Raw genomic sequence first — 12,546 nt, 5'->3', positions numbered from 1 at the left:
ACACAGAGATATGTGGCGTACAATCAACTATTTGTATTTAAAGAAATGTTGATTTTATATATATATATATATATATATATATATATATATATTTCCAGAATAATTCTGTTTTGGAAATGTCTCCTCTGCAGATATACCTGGCAAAGAGTCCTAAGGGTGAAATATACAAGGACATCGATCGAGTTAGCATTTCCATCTCTAACCAAAGTGTTTCCCTGACCTCAATAATGTCACCAATTACACACGTCAGTCTCTATGATGTCATCAGTCAGTGGCCAGGAACTGGACGTCTGAGGGGCTTCAGTCATACCGGTTTCGCTTTGTTTGGTGCCTGGGTGAGCTGCACTCCCAGGTGAGGAGCCTTACCATCCAAATAATTAGTTCATTTTTCAAGATGGAACAAAACGTCCGCACCTCAGATCTTACTCCATGCACCGTTCTTTGCCTTTCTACCCGTGCTTTCCTGACCTGGCTTCGCAAACCATGACATCATTTTTTCCTAAGGTGGGGGAATATGTACCAGCTTCAGCAACGGACGTTCAGGGAGATATTGCGACGCGTCATAGCAACAGTCCTCCGATCGTCACTCGCTGACAAGTGTCCAAGGACAATCCTCTGGCTCGCTTTACTAACAAAACAAAAAAAAACAGCATCCTTTGTTTCCGAAGAACAGGTCTGAAAGCAGAGCCACCTGGCAACAGCCGCGCAGGCCGAACCCCCCCGGCCCGACTCACACAGCCCCCCGGCCCGATTTCCCCAGGCCTGATTTATGTCTCGGGTCAGGCGGTGGGGCCCTGATGAAATATGTGCTGCTGCTGGGAGAGACTTGGACAAACGAGGTGTGAAACTCACGGGACTGAGCAGGCGGCGGCCCCGCAGTCACTAAACACTCGCGGCGTGTTGGCAGGTTGCAGCACTGCGGTCTGAAAGGACCCGACCCTGAGGAAGAGAGAGCGGGGGGGTGTTGGCGCGTGGCGGCCAGGGATGTGCCCGAAGCGAAGTCCATGAGACGAAACGGCGCGCTCCCAGAGACACTCATCCGCTTTCCAAATATCAGGTTGGCTGTAACTCAGGTGCCATTTGATTGGAGAGGAGCGTAACACATGGATACATTATCTACAGCTACGTTTACGGGGGTATCCTGCAGACACACATTTTACTCCCATTAAAACCCCCCAATGCATTTCAAAACAGATTACAAGTTTTATCTATTTGCGGTTCTGCTCTTTAAATAGAGTTAGACACTAAATTTATACACACACACAGGGAGACTGGAGAAAGAAAGGGAATGACTTTCTTATTTCTCCCTGTGGATTGAAGATGCAGTCAAGACAAACGTTTTTCTTTTTATATATGCCTTTCGCGCATTCAAAAGAAACAAATACTTCCTGACTAAGGTCTAAAGCGACTAAGCTGTAAACCTACACGATAAATCTAAGAAAATATTAGACAAGCACTACATAAAAAAGAAAACGCTACAAAAGAATAACATAAGTAACCAAACTGTTACGTCTCCAGGGGGGGCGTTTTAACTGAATATGCAGACTTGTTTATCTTATAAATGGCTATGAGGATGGTGGTATTTGAGATCTGCAACATGCCTCGCTATTTTGATGCCAGTCAAAACAAAAACCATTTTAATGCCGGGAGGTCGAGGAACAGCACAGAAAGCAACGATGCATGTTTATTTCATCTTAAAACATGCGTGTTTGTAAATAACGTCAATAAAATGCAAACACGATCGCGGCATTTTCAAAAGCACCCCCTCCTTTTCTGTTATATGTCCTGCAGACATCACTAGTGAAGCCCACTCAGTACCTAAAACCGTAACGGCGCAGTGAGCCCACGACAGAAAAATGTGTGACTGCACATGAGAACCATATTCTCGCTCCAAGACCGTAAACACAGCACAGACCTCGGACCTGTATTTGAAATAGGAAGTGAGCGGAGCTTGTGTTTCCACAAGCCCTTACTCTAAGTTGGAAAAATACTAACAACTGCTAGTTTAAATTTTACATTGGATCTTGAACAAAACACGGATGTCTAGTTTAGCATGTAAAAAAAATTACTGCAAGAAGTAAAGCTACGTTACGAGGTCTTGAAACAATAAAGTCTTTTATGAGAACGTTCAAATGGTTAAAATGGAACATATAACATGTGACTTTCTCCAGAATAAGAGTTGTTTTGTTTAAGATGTATAACTGACGTAAATACTCAAAGAGGAACAGAACAAAGTCATGACTCCTTTTCGGTTTTTATAAGAATGGAAATAGCTAAGCTCCTAACCTGACAAGAGGTACACTCATATTTTCTCTATTTTCCATTATCAATCCATCTTCCAAAACCGATTGTCCATTACAGGGTCGCTATGAGCTCAGAGCCAACCCCATATATACGCAGAACAGGCCACAAGGCAGGTGACGTTGAACTAGTCCATCGTAGTCAATATTCACAATCCATGTTTTTTTCTAGCTAGTGGGTGAATCAGGAATTGTGCATTATCAAATTACAAATAATTTATTCAATAACTCATAATAATTAACTCATAATAACAAATAATGAGTTAATTGACACTAATGTTACATTAAATATATAGATAATTTTTTAATCAAAATGACAATTCCTCTACTCTGCGGGCAGGGGGAGCTGTTACAAACAGGCAAATGTTTCGGAAAAAGTCTCGGCAAAGGGAATTTAAACGAACAAATAGTCAGTGTGTGCATCACGGGAATAAGAAATTGAATTTGCTAGGGGTTAGGGTAAGGGGTTAGGGTTAGGTTAGGATATAAATTTTGAATTTATATAATATATTAGTGTTGTAGTTAAATTATTTTATGGCATGTTAGGGCCACAAAAAGTTCTGAACGCGTTATATCCTGCAGTGAGTGTTTTGTTATTTTGAGATTAAATTGTCCTTGATAAAAATATAACAAATGTTTGCTTGTGGTCTTGCATGCTTTTGTGGCTACTTCTGTTGTCTTATACACAAGAATAGGAAGACAAAGCACTGATGTGCCATTTCAACTGGCGGTTCTGCCATTATTAGACTACAGAAACAGAAAATAATGTCCTGTTTATGGGCACTCGTTTTTAATGTTGTTTTCACACAATGTTCTGTTTTCTCAAGATGGGGATTTATTTTCGCACTTTTGTATAATTACCCCTCGTGGTTTTGTATTCTATAACGCAGTATTTTGCCCTCTAAATTGTGAAATAACGTGAATAATGCACATTTTTGATGAACTAATGGCATTTAACTTTATATATCAATTTTATATCAAATCACCAGTCAACAGAATAAACTGATATGTTTCAGATTATTATTATCGTACCAAGGTACTTCAAATTTATAAGAGAAAATGGAAACACTTTGGAAACCCATTTTTTCTGTACTCCGAAAATCAAATTAAGCAGAGTTTGAGGCTTATATAAAATTTAGAGTCTGAGGCTTATATAAAAGCAAGAAATATGGAACATTCTGGTCCAGTAAAAATGCTTTTAATAAAGGCAAAATTAAAGTAACACACAACACTGTGGATTATAGCAGATCCAAACTGATATATAGTTATACAAACATTTCCATTCATCTGTTTAGCTGTCCATCATTATTAACCACTTATCCAGTGTAGAGTGAGGCGGGCATTTCCCAGGAATAGCAGGACACAAGGCAGGGGACACCCTGGAGAGGTAGACAGTCTATTACAGGACACGAGGCAGGGGACACCCTGGAGAGGTAGACAGTCTATTACAGGACACAAGGCAGGGGACACCTTGGAGAGGTAGACAGTCTATTACAGGACACGAGGCAGGGGACACCCTGGAGAGGTAGACAGTCTATTACAGGACACGAGGCAGGGGACACCCTGGAGAGGTAGACAGTCTATTACAGGACACAAGGCAGGGGACACCTTGGAGAGGTAGACAGTCTATTACAGGACACGAGGCAGGGGACACCTTGGAGAGGTAGACAGTCTATTACAGGACACGAGGCAGGGGACACCCTGGAGAGGTAGACAGTCTATTACAGGACACAAGGCAGGGGACACCTTGGAGAGGTAGACAGTCTATTACAGGACACAAGGCAGGGGACACCCTGGAGAGGTAGACAGTCTATTACAGGACACAAGGCAGGGGACACCCTGGAGAGATAGACAGTCTATTATGAAAATTGTATTTTCTTTTGAGCAATTTAGAGTCAACAATTTACTATCTGCATATTTTCAGATTGCAGGAAGAAACCCACCAAACACAATGCCTGAAATGGTGAACCCTCAGGGTTATAAAGCCACCATGCTTTCCTAATAACATAAGAATATTTGACACAAAATCAACACAGCTGGATAAAGCGTGGAAACAAATCTGCAGTAACATGAAAGTATAAGAAAATTCAATGAATGAATGAGATCATAAACATCAGGAAATCAGTCACAGAAATTAGAAAAGTCAGCTGATTGAGGATTTATTTTAATTTTACCCGGATAGTTTTCTGTTTTAAAGGTATTAAATTTTGTAATCCTTGTGATTTCTGAATACATCCTGATTTCATTCAATATTATGTATCATGAATGTCTTCTGTTACGTATTAAAAATGATAAGGCATGTCATGGTCATTTTTTAAAATGGTCTGGTCCGTATATGTCCCCGCCTGATATCCCTGGTTCTTATGTCCCTGGTGTCATAATCACATAGCAGATTCACATGAGCTGGACGCTTCACCTTTTCACCATTGGTGTGGACTCACTCTCTCTGAGCCCTGTTTCACTTGCCCGACTACACCAAGGCCTGTTCAGATGGCGTTAATTTAAAGCAGAGACTAAGCCCAAAAGTCCAGCCATTTACCACCTGCCCTCTGCAAGCAATAGCACATCAAATATGCAGACCCGTTAGCTTGACATTAAACCTTAATTCAATTACATTGCATTTTTAAGCAAAGGATGGTTAAGCTGTTTATAGTCTGTTAACTGAGAACTAATGGGTCGGCAAGTCGGCACACTATAACAATATAGTTCAGGATTTTCCTTTTTCCAATTTGACATTCGTTCAAAGTGCAGTTCCATTCTTGCACGTTTTAGCTATTACTTGAAAAACGTTAAGCTAGCTATTTTCTCCAGGTCTAGCTCTGTGGCCCTTCAACTCCCCATTTAAAAATTATTATGTATTTATAATTCATTTTATCTTTCACAGCCGGTAAACAAGCTGTCCTCAAGGTCTTAAAGGTTATGTGACGATTTACAGTCGATTGGTAAAATAAACGCTTTTGACAGCTTCAGCTTTTTGAAGGCCTGGGGAACACAGGAACTCTGCATGCCTGACATTCAGGAGGCACAAAAGCCTTATTGAATCACTGCCTGCATGTGCCAAAAGGTTGCAATTACTTTTAACTGTAAGCACTAGTTATTCATTTGGTAATAATGACGGAATTCCGCATGCCAGTGACTTCAAAACTAAGACCACTTTCAGCAGCCATTTTGATCTGGAGGTTATGACTATGATAGAACACTTTTCTGAAGGAGCACCGAACCTGAGTTGGGGTATCAAATCCTCCCCAAGTCCATTCATTGAATCACAAAGAGGTTTTCTTGAGGAATTAAGGAACACAGTAGCCCTTCCAGCTCTTTGCAGAAAGCCAAAACTTGAATTTTGATGTTTGTTATTGCTTAGCGTTTTCCATACTGAAAGGGCAGTTCTGCAGTGACAGAACCTGCAGCTTCCTACAAGACCTTCAGCACCGTGGTAACTGCAAGAGTCAATTGGACCAATCAGCCTTTTATGACATCAGTGAGCAACAGGAAGGTCCCTGTAGGCACCCAGGAAATATGTGCATTTTAATTAATTGTGATTTTTGGCCATATCAGTTGCCACACTTTATGTCTCTACTTTATAATACCAATACAAAAAATAATAATGAAAAGAAACGACGGGGAGGATAGTTACTTTTCTTACTCTTTATTTACTTCATCCAGTCAACAAAATCATTAATAAAAACTTTTCAGACTATAGTTTTAACTCCGAAGAAACTATTTTTCTTTGTTTATTTGTTTAATTTGTTTTTGAATATTAGGGCAGTGCTTTTAGGGATATAAGCCGAAAAATTTAATCCCAAAATGCCAATGTTAATGAAACACAACATTAATAAAAATGTACAGTATTTTTTTAAAAAATCCAAGCGTTGGACAGCAAAAGTGATTTGTGAATGCCGGATTTCATCTAGTTTATAATGCACCCTGCATCAAGCTTGATTATTTTATGTAATTTTAATCTGCGGTGGATTTAATAGCTACAGACTATTTGCAGACTATTAGATGATAAGCATTATATTATCATAATTTCATTGCGTGGAAAAAGTTCAAAGTGGTTTCATTTATCCAGATGCACACTGGAGAAATATTTCCAACAGTAACAAAATGATCCTGTAAAACCTTATAAGGACATACCTTTCAGATTTGGTGCAATCAGAATAGTGCATTATAAACGGAAATGAGCATGATAAATGAATTTGATTTCTTAGGACAAAAACCCTACAAAAAAACCTATCAAGGTTTCACCCTTCTCTGAGTTTTCTGGAGAAATAACATTGAATACTGTGCACACTCCCACACCCAGTGCCTACATGTCAGCCAGAACCCATAACCATCAAATCAGAAAAAAGGTTTCAACTCAGTGCCAGCAAAGCACCGTAAAATAATATCAGGTTTAGTTTGAGCACGGTTGTGCCCCTGCAAGGCCAAATTGGCATGTAAGTTTAGCCTTGTGGCGAAACCTAAACATTCACACCCAAAATCTAGCACCTTCACAAGACCACAGTACTTAAATGGTTTTGGCAGTTATCTTTCTTTTATACTCACTGTTTTTGGATGGGGATCCTTACTATCTGACTGTAATTCCCTCGTTTGGGTCTCCTGTTCACCTACTAAGTGCCCTTTTACCTGATCTTATTGCTTAGTTGCATTCCGTCATTCATTTTCTTTGATATTTTATTTACAGGACTTTCAAACGTTGTTTATTTTGTAATGCCTCTTGATTCCATTTTCAAACATTGCATAGTTCAAGCACTGTGACATTTCCACAAAAGTTTGTCAGTGATCTAACCACATTGTCCACGCTTTTCTACATAAACTCTAAACTCGTGTATGTTTAGCTAGGTTGCCATGCTAGATTGTCCATGCTACCACTAATACTCTGCACTTCCAGAACATTCTCAGCCATACGTCTTACATTGGATACCCATGAGAAAGTCTCACAGTTGACCCTAAGCTCCAGCGTTGTCCCTTCACCCGAATGGCATCGTAATGAAGTTTATATTTGCCACACACCAGCCTTACATCACGTTCTGGAAAAGGCTCAGCATGCAGAGGCCTTGTGCTGCAGCAGACTGTAACTCACTGCTCTGCTCTGTTTGCTTTTAAAGGGAGAATTACTATTATCCTGACACGCAGAATAAAATCCCTCCTTCCAGAGATGTCTTTGTATATAGCAGTTAAAGAATTTTGTGTAGTTCATAGGTTTGAATATAAAGCAGAAATGCATATATGATTAAGCTCATTTTTATACATAAAGTAGATTCAGTGCATGTTTTTTGGTTCCAGCCCCTTAATTTCAGTAAATTCCTTCATATCAAAGACAGAACCTCAACCTATAGCTAAAAGCCTATGATGAAAACCTAATGAGATAGTTTAAAGATTAAAATTTCCATCAGAAATCAAATGCTTGAGTAAGAGTTTTTTTCTGGTTTTTGTTATTAACCCTCTTATATTACTGTATTTTAGTGTCTGTTGTTTTTGCATTGAGAAATTTGCCGAAATGTAGACTTGGATGTAGTACTACGTTCACTAATGAACAGTAAACAAAGGAAAAGGAGGAAGAGCTACTAGTGGGGGAAGAACATTGTTTGGTAAACATCATTTCTGCAGCCAGGAGGCAACCGTGTAAAACTGTGAATAAAAGTGAATGATCTTGCGTTAGTTACTCTACTACTGGCATTTGTACGGGTGAACACATTTCGAAGATGACATTCCTAGAATCCAAATTGCGTTTTCTGTTTCACGAGATGTAAATTACATTTATAAGGTAAATGGTGTTTGAAGCCTAGTGTACTGTACTGTATAGTCACATATCGCCGTTCAAAATATATCGCATGTACATCATAAACTAAAATGAGGGAATGAATGGATCCCACCTGAACTGCGTGTCCACTGTTTGCTGACGTAGTAGCTAAAAACACATAAGGAAAATGATTACCTTAACACATTACACAGACTTTCTAAATAAAACAACAATCACTAGAATTTAGCTACTTCCTTCGAGGAGCCCAATTTTCCATTTTAAGCGAATTCAAAAGGAGTAACTTTCCACCAAGGCCCAGTGTATTACCAAACTTTTTCTATGCCTGGTGCACGTTTTGGACTCAAAAATCAACATCTGCAGACATAACTGGAGCAGTAAGATCAGTCTAGTTTAAAATCAAGAGTTATTTTTAAGTGTAACACAAGAAAAGGCTTTTCAGAAGGGGGCACCACTTAGGTGTGGAGCAGTTAGGTCTGGGACGCCTGTTCACATCATCAACGCTCTTTGAGATGTTGAGCTGAACGCGAGGCTCGCACCAGCAGTATCACATTCCCAGCACTCGGGCCCGGTGTTGACAGGACCGCATTACCATGTCTGTATGGGAGACCTTCAAATACACCGTTATACATAAAAACCAGGTGGCCATGACCAGAAGGCATGCTATGTGAAATGCATGCTGAACTGTTCTACAATAGCAGTTGTCTGTTCCAGTCAGATCCCCGAGATTGACTCAATGCAAGCTGTCACATCTAAATCCTCCCATTCCACCGCCATTTCCTGCCTTAATGGGGTCGCCGGTATTTCGATAAGACCGATGCAATTTTGGTTGGACTTGTCAATGTACCTAACGAGCACCCATCCAGACACATCATCTCAGGAAAGGGAAGTCTCGCCTCTCCGTCTAATGGGCTACGGTTTAGGAACGTTGTGGTTTTGTGACACATATCAAAGTTTGACCTTTGCCCTCGCGTTTGTTTGATCTGCACATCTCAAGGTTCCCAATTCTAACTGATCCCACCGCTCAGATGTAAATTATATGCAATGTTTCAGCACCTCCAAACACAGTATTTACATTCCATGCATTGAAGTCTCGTGTAAACCTGCAAACAAAATGAACTTCCAGCACTTTGTTATTTAATGACAATCAAAAGCGAAAGCTAAGAGCCTATAAGGCACATTTATTGCTGAAAAATGCACATTAGCAGCCACATAAGAAACCCTTCTATTTTTCACAGTAAACATGCTGAACTCCATAACTTCATGTTGGTGACTGGTGTGTTGCAATTTCCCGTTGAAAAGAAATAAAGAAATATTCTTAATAAAATCCCAGAAGATTGACAAATGTAAGTGTTTACATAAAAATAAAATCTATGTGCTTAATACACTGCTGTCTATGCACATGTTTAGTATCAAATACTAATTCTAAAGTTATATATGTGTCTGCCAACACGACCCCATTCCAGATAAATGAATGAGAATTCATCTGTCCACCAAGACGCGGGTCACATGTATTGGAAAACAATGTAAATGTGACCCAGAACTGTTACTCAAGGATACTTCGCAGATGAAGGCCATCACTAAAAACCTGTAATAGCTACTTTCGGGCTCGCTTTCCTCTCATACTCACTGCCACGTCATTGACTTTGCCATGGAAACCGCAAGCGTGCCACACTGTCTCATCATCCAATCAGCATTCCCCACTCGTCAGTCAAACTCCAAGGCGAATGCGGGGGCTTCGGTTCAGCTACCCTCAGCTGTATGAATCCGACACCGAGAGACTGTCACTGTTCGACAATGTCCTGCTACTTCATTTATCTGTCCCACTTACTCTAAGTGCTTCCAGACTGGATTTAAACTTCCTCCGAGCTGTGGGAATTGCACTGAGGTCTTCTGGCTATTTTACAGGGGTGTCAGAAGTGATTGTGGCGTCAACGTGGTTTTTCTGGCAAGCTAAATGCCAGATTTCTGTTTTTATTATTTGGTATCTTCGTTTTCGCCCTGGGTAAGACCCACTTGCACCTGAGCTAGAAGTGCAAGTTCAGTTTCAGTCTCACAGTATCTGTAAACTCTGTGTCCGGGAGGACTAATTTTCCAACTGAGTTGTTACCTTTTACCTACTTAATTATACTCAACAAATGGAGGAGATGTCTGGTTCACTGGGTTAGCGCACTGTGTCTATAATCAGAAGGTTGCTAGTTCAAATCCTAAGTTCAGCCAAGTGATTTTGCCATTAGGCCGGTAAGCATGGCCCTTAATTCTCAGTTGCTTGAGGGACGGTCTGACCCTGCCTGCTGACAGATTGCATGCTGTTTAGCATAAAAGTATCTATTAAATATGTCATGGGAACATTTACACTGTACGACATTTAGGTGCCCATGAAACTGAACTTAAATGTGTTTTGTATTTATTTCACTTTTTTAATTATTAAATGCATCAGCCTCCATGCTACAGAATCAGCTAGCTTGTGTTTTGCGTTTGTTATATATTTGAAGTTTGCATTTGCTTTTTCAGGCTCCCAAACAGGCCACTGTGGTCAGACCTTCATCTCCGACATTAATCATCTGGCCCCGTTTCACATCCCTGAGATGGGAGGCCCATCCCTCTCCATGTATTTAGACTAAATGTGTTACTGTACACGCCTGTGTTTATTATGATTGGGGGCAGTCTGAGCGCCATCTGTGTAGCCATGGTACCCCACGGAGCGGAGGAGCATAGAGGAACACTGGGGAACGCTCTTCTGAGGGTCCGGGGGGGGCGTGGAGGAGCAGCCTCAGGCTAATGCTGTCCCGAGAACCCCATCCCTGAGCGGCTCCACCTCCATGCTCTCAATCCCTATTTAATGACAGACAGTAAAATAAAATAAATGGTGACCATCTGCAATGAAGCGTTTAAGTCAGACGCCAAGCAGGATTTCTATTTTAATTTTTAGGGACCATTTTATTGGCCGCGGATGTGGCTAGTAGGAGCTGCTAGGAGGCAGCTGCATGACTTGGGAGATTCGTAAAAAGATCCAAAAAGATCTGCTTTCCTTTATATACAGAGAGCAGCTAATTTACTGTGCCACTGCATGAGATAGTGAAGGAGCATAAAAAGCAGCACTTTGTGAGTCTCTCGGGGGTGCGGGGTACAGGGCCATAAAGGGACAGAGCATTGGGGTCCCTGTTTATTTGGGGACACCCAGGGGAAAATGAGAGAGCTGCTCTGGCGAGAATGAAAAAGTATGTGTGCTTGGATGTGACCTCTTGGTGATAATGCAGGGTAAGGAGAGGGAGCCGCACAGACAGATGAGGGTGTGGTCATGTTTACTGGGGCGAGAGAGAAAAAATAAACCCTTAAAGGGACGAGTGAGGCAAGGAACAGGTGGAATAAATCAATGCAGCCGGCTTGGTCCCCAGGCACACTCCCTCCCCCCAGCGGTGTGTTATGCTAAATGCAACAATGTGGTTTTGCAAAATTTAATTGACTATTGCCGAAAATGTATGATATTCCTGCATGAAAAGCTACCAGATACCTACAGCATGCCGGAGGCTGCAGTGAGCCTGTGCTCTAAAGAGCGCGATGTCCGTATCCCAGGCTCATTAAAGTAGAGGGTTCGGGAAAAGTCAGTCCAAACGACAATGTAAAAATATTTGAAAAATATTACAAATATTTGATCACCTTTGCAGACGAAATGATCATTTCCTTTTTGGACACCAGGTTGCTTAGGGGTTAAGGCTGGCCTTCGAAATCCCAATAAAAAGTCTAGCATTAAATTATAAATAAACACAACATGATTATGAGTGAAAGCGTTGTGTTTACCAGCCTGTTCCACCAATGTTAATATGAATTGGACACAAATGTTCTGAATTTGTACAACATTAATGTATGGCTTACATATTATTTATCTTTGAAAATTCTGGAGGTAGATGACAGGAACAAGCACCCGACATTTAGGTACTAATTTACAAATGTAGACCTATAGTATATGTCTGTCTTTGCAGTTACTTAGAAACTTGGATCAGGGGCGTAGTGTGTGTATCTTTGCTGTGACTGTTATTTCTGGCAGGGAGGTCTTTCAGTAAATATCACTTTAAGACCTAATTAAATATAATTGTTCTACTTGTAAATCAGATATTTTAAGAGGGGATCGGGTGACATGTGCTGATCTTTCGTCGTCTTTGGTGGGGGGGGTAGGATCTCAATGTCTTGGCTTTGATGGTTAGTCAGCACTTATTGTTGGTGTCTGTCAGTAGACATCACTCTGCAGGTTTTAAACTAACCATGTAGCCAGTTAGCGTCACTCTTATTCGTAGGTGCAAGCAAAGACCACACTTACTGCGGCAAAGCCGTGGTACATCTCATCGTAATCTCAGTGGACACATCTTAAAATGAAAAAGGCTGAAAAACGTCATGGCAGTGACTCAAAATCACGAAACGTTTATGGTAATTAACCCACTCAGAACTATTTAATTGCTGCAGACAATGCCACCGAGTGCTACGCAA

At 40.8% G+C, this 12,546-nt stretch overlaps 1 protein-coding gene across 1 annotated transcript in view; it reads left to right on the top strand.

The window, feature by feature from the left end:
- Positions 1-12,546, top strand: part of enpp4 (ectonucleotide pyrophosphatase/phosphodiesterase 4) — a 75,704-nt gene that overhangs the window by 33,552 nt on the left and 29,606 nt on the right. The window lies entirely within an intron of this gene.

The sequence above is a fragment of the Brienomyrus brachyistius genome, chromosome 19 (genome assembly GCF_023856365.1).
Source record: "Brienomyrus brachyistius isolate T26 chromosome 19, BBRACH_0.4, whole genome shotgun sequence".
Lineage (NCBI taxonomy): Eukaryota > Metazoa > Chordata > Actinopteri > Osteoglossiformes > Mormyridae > Brienomyrus > Brienomyrus brachyistius.
The sequence above is the reverse complement of the archived record's forward strand: the minus strand, read 5'-3'. Positions and strand labels throughout refer to the sequence as shown.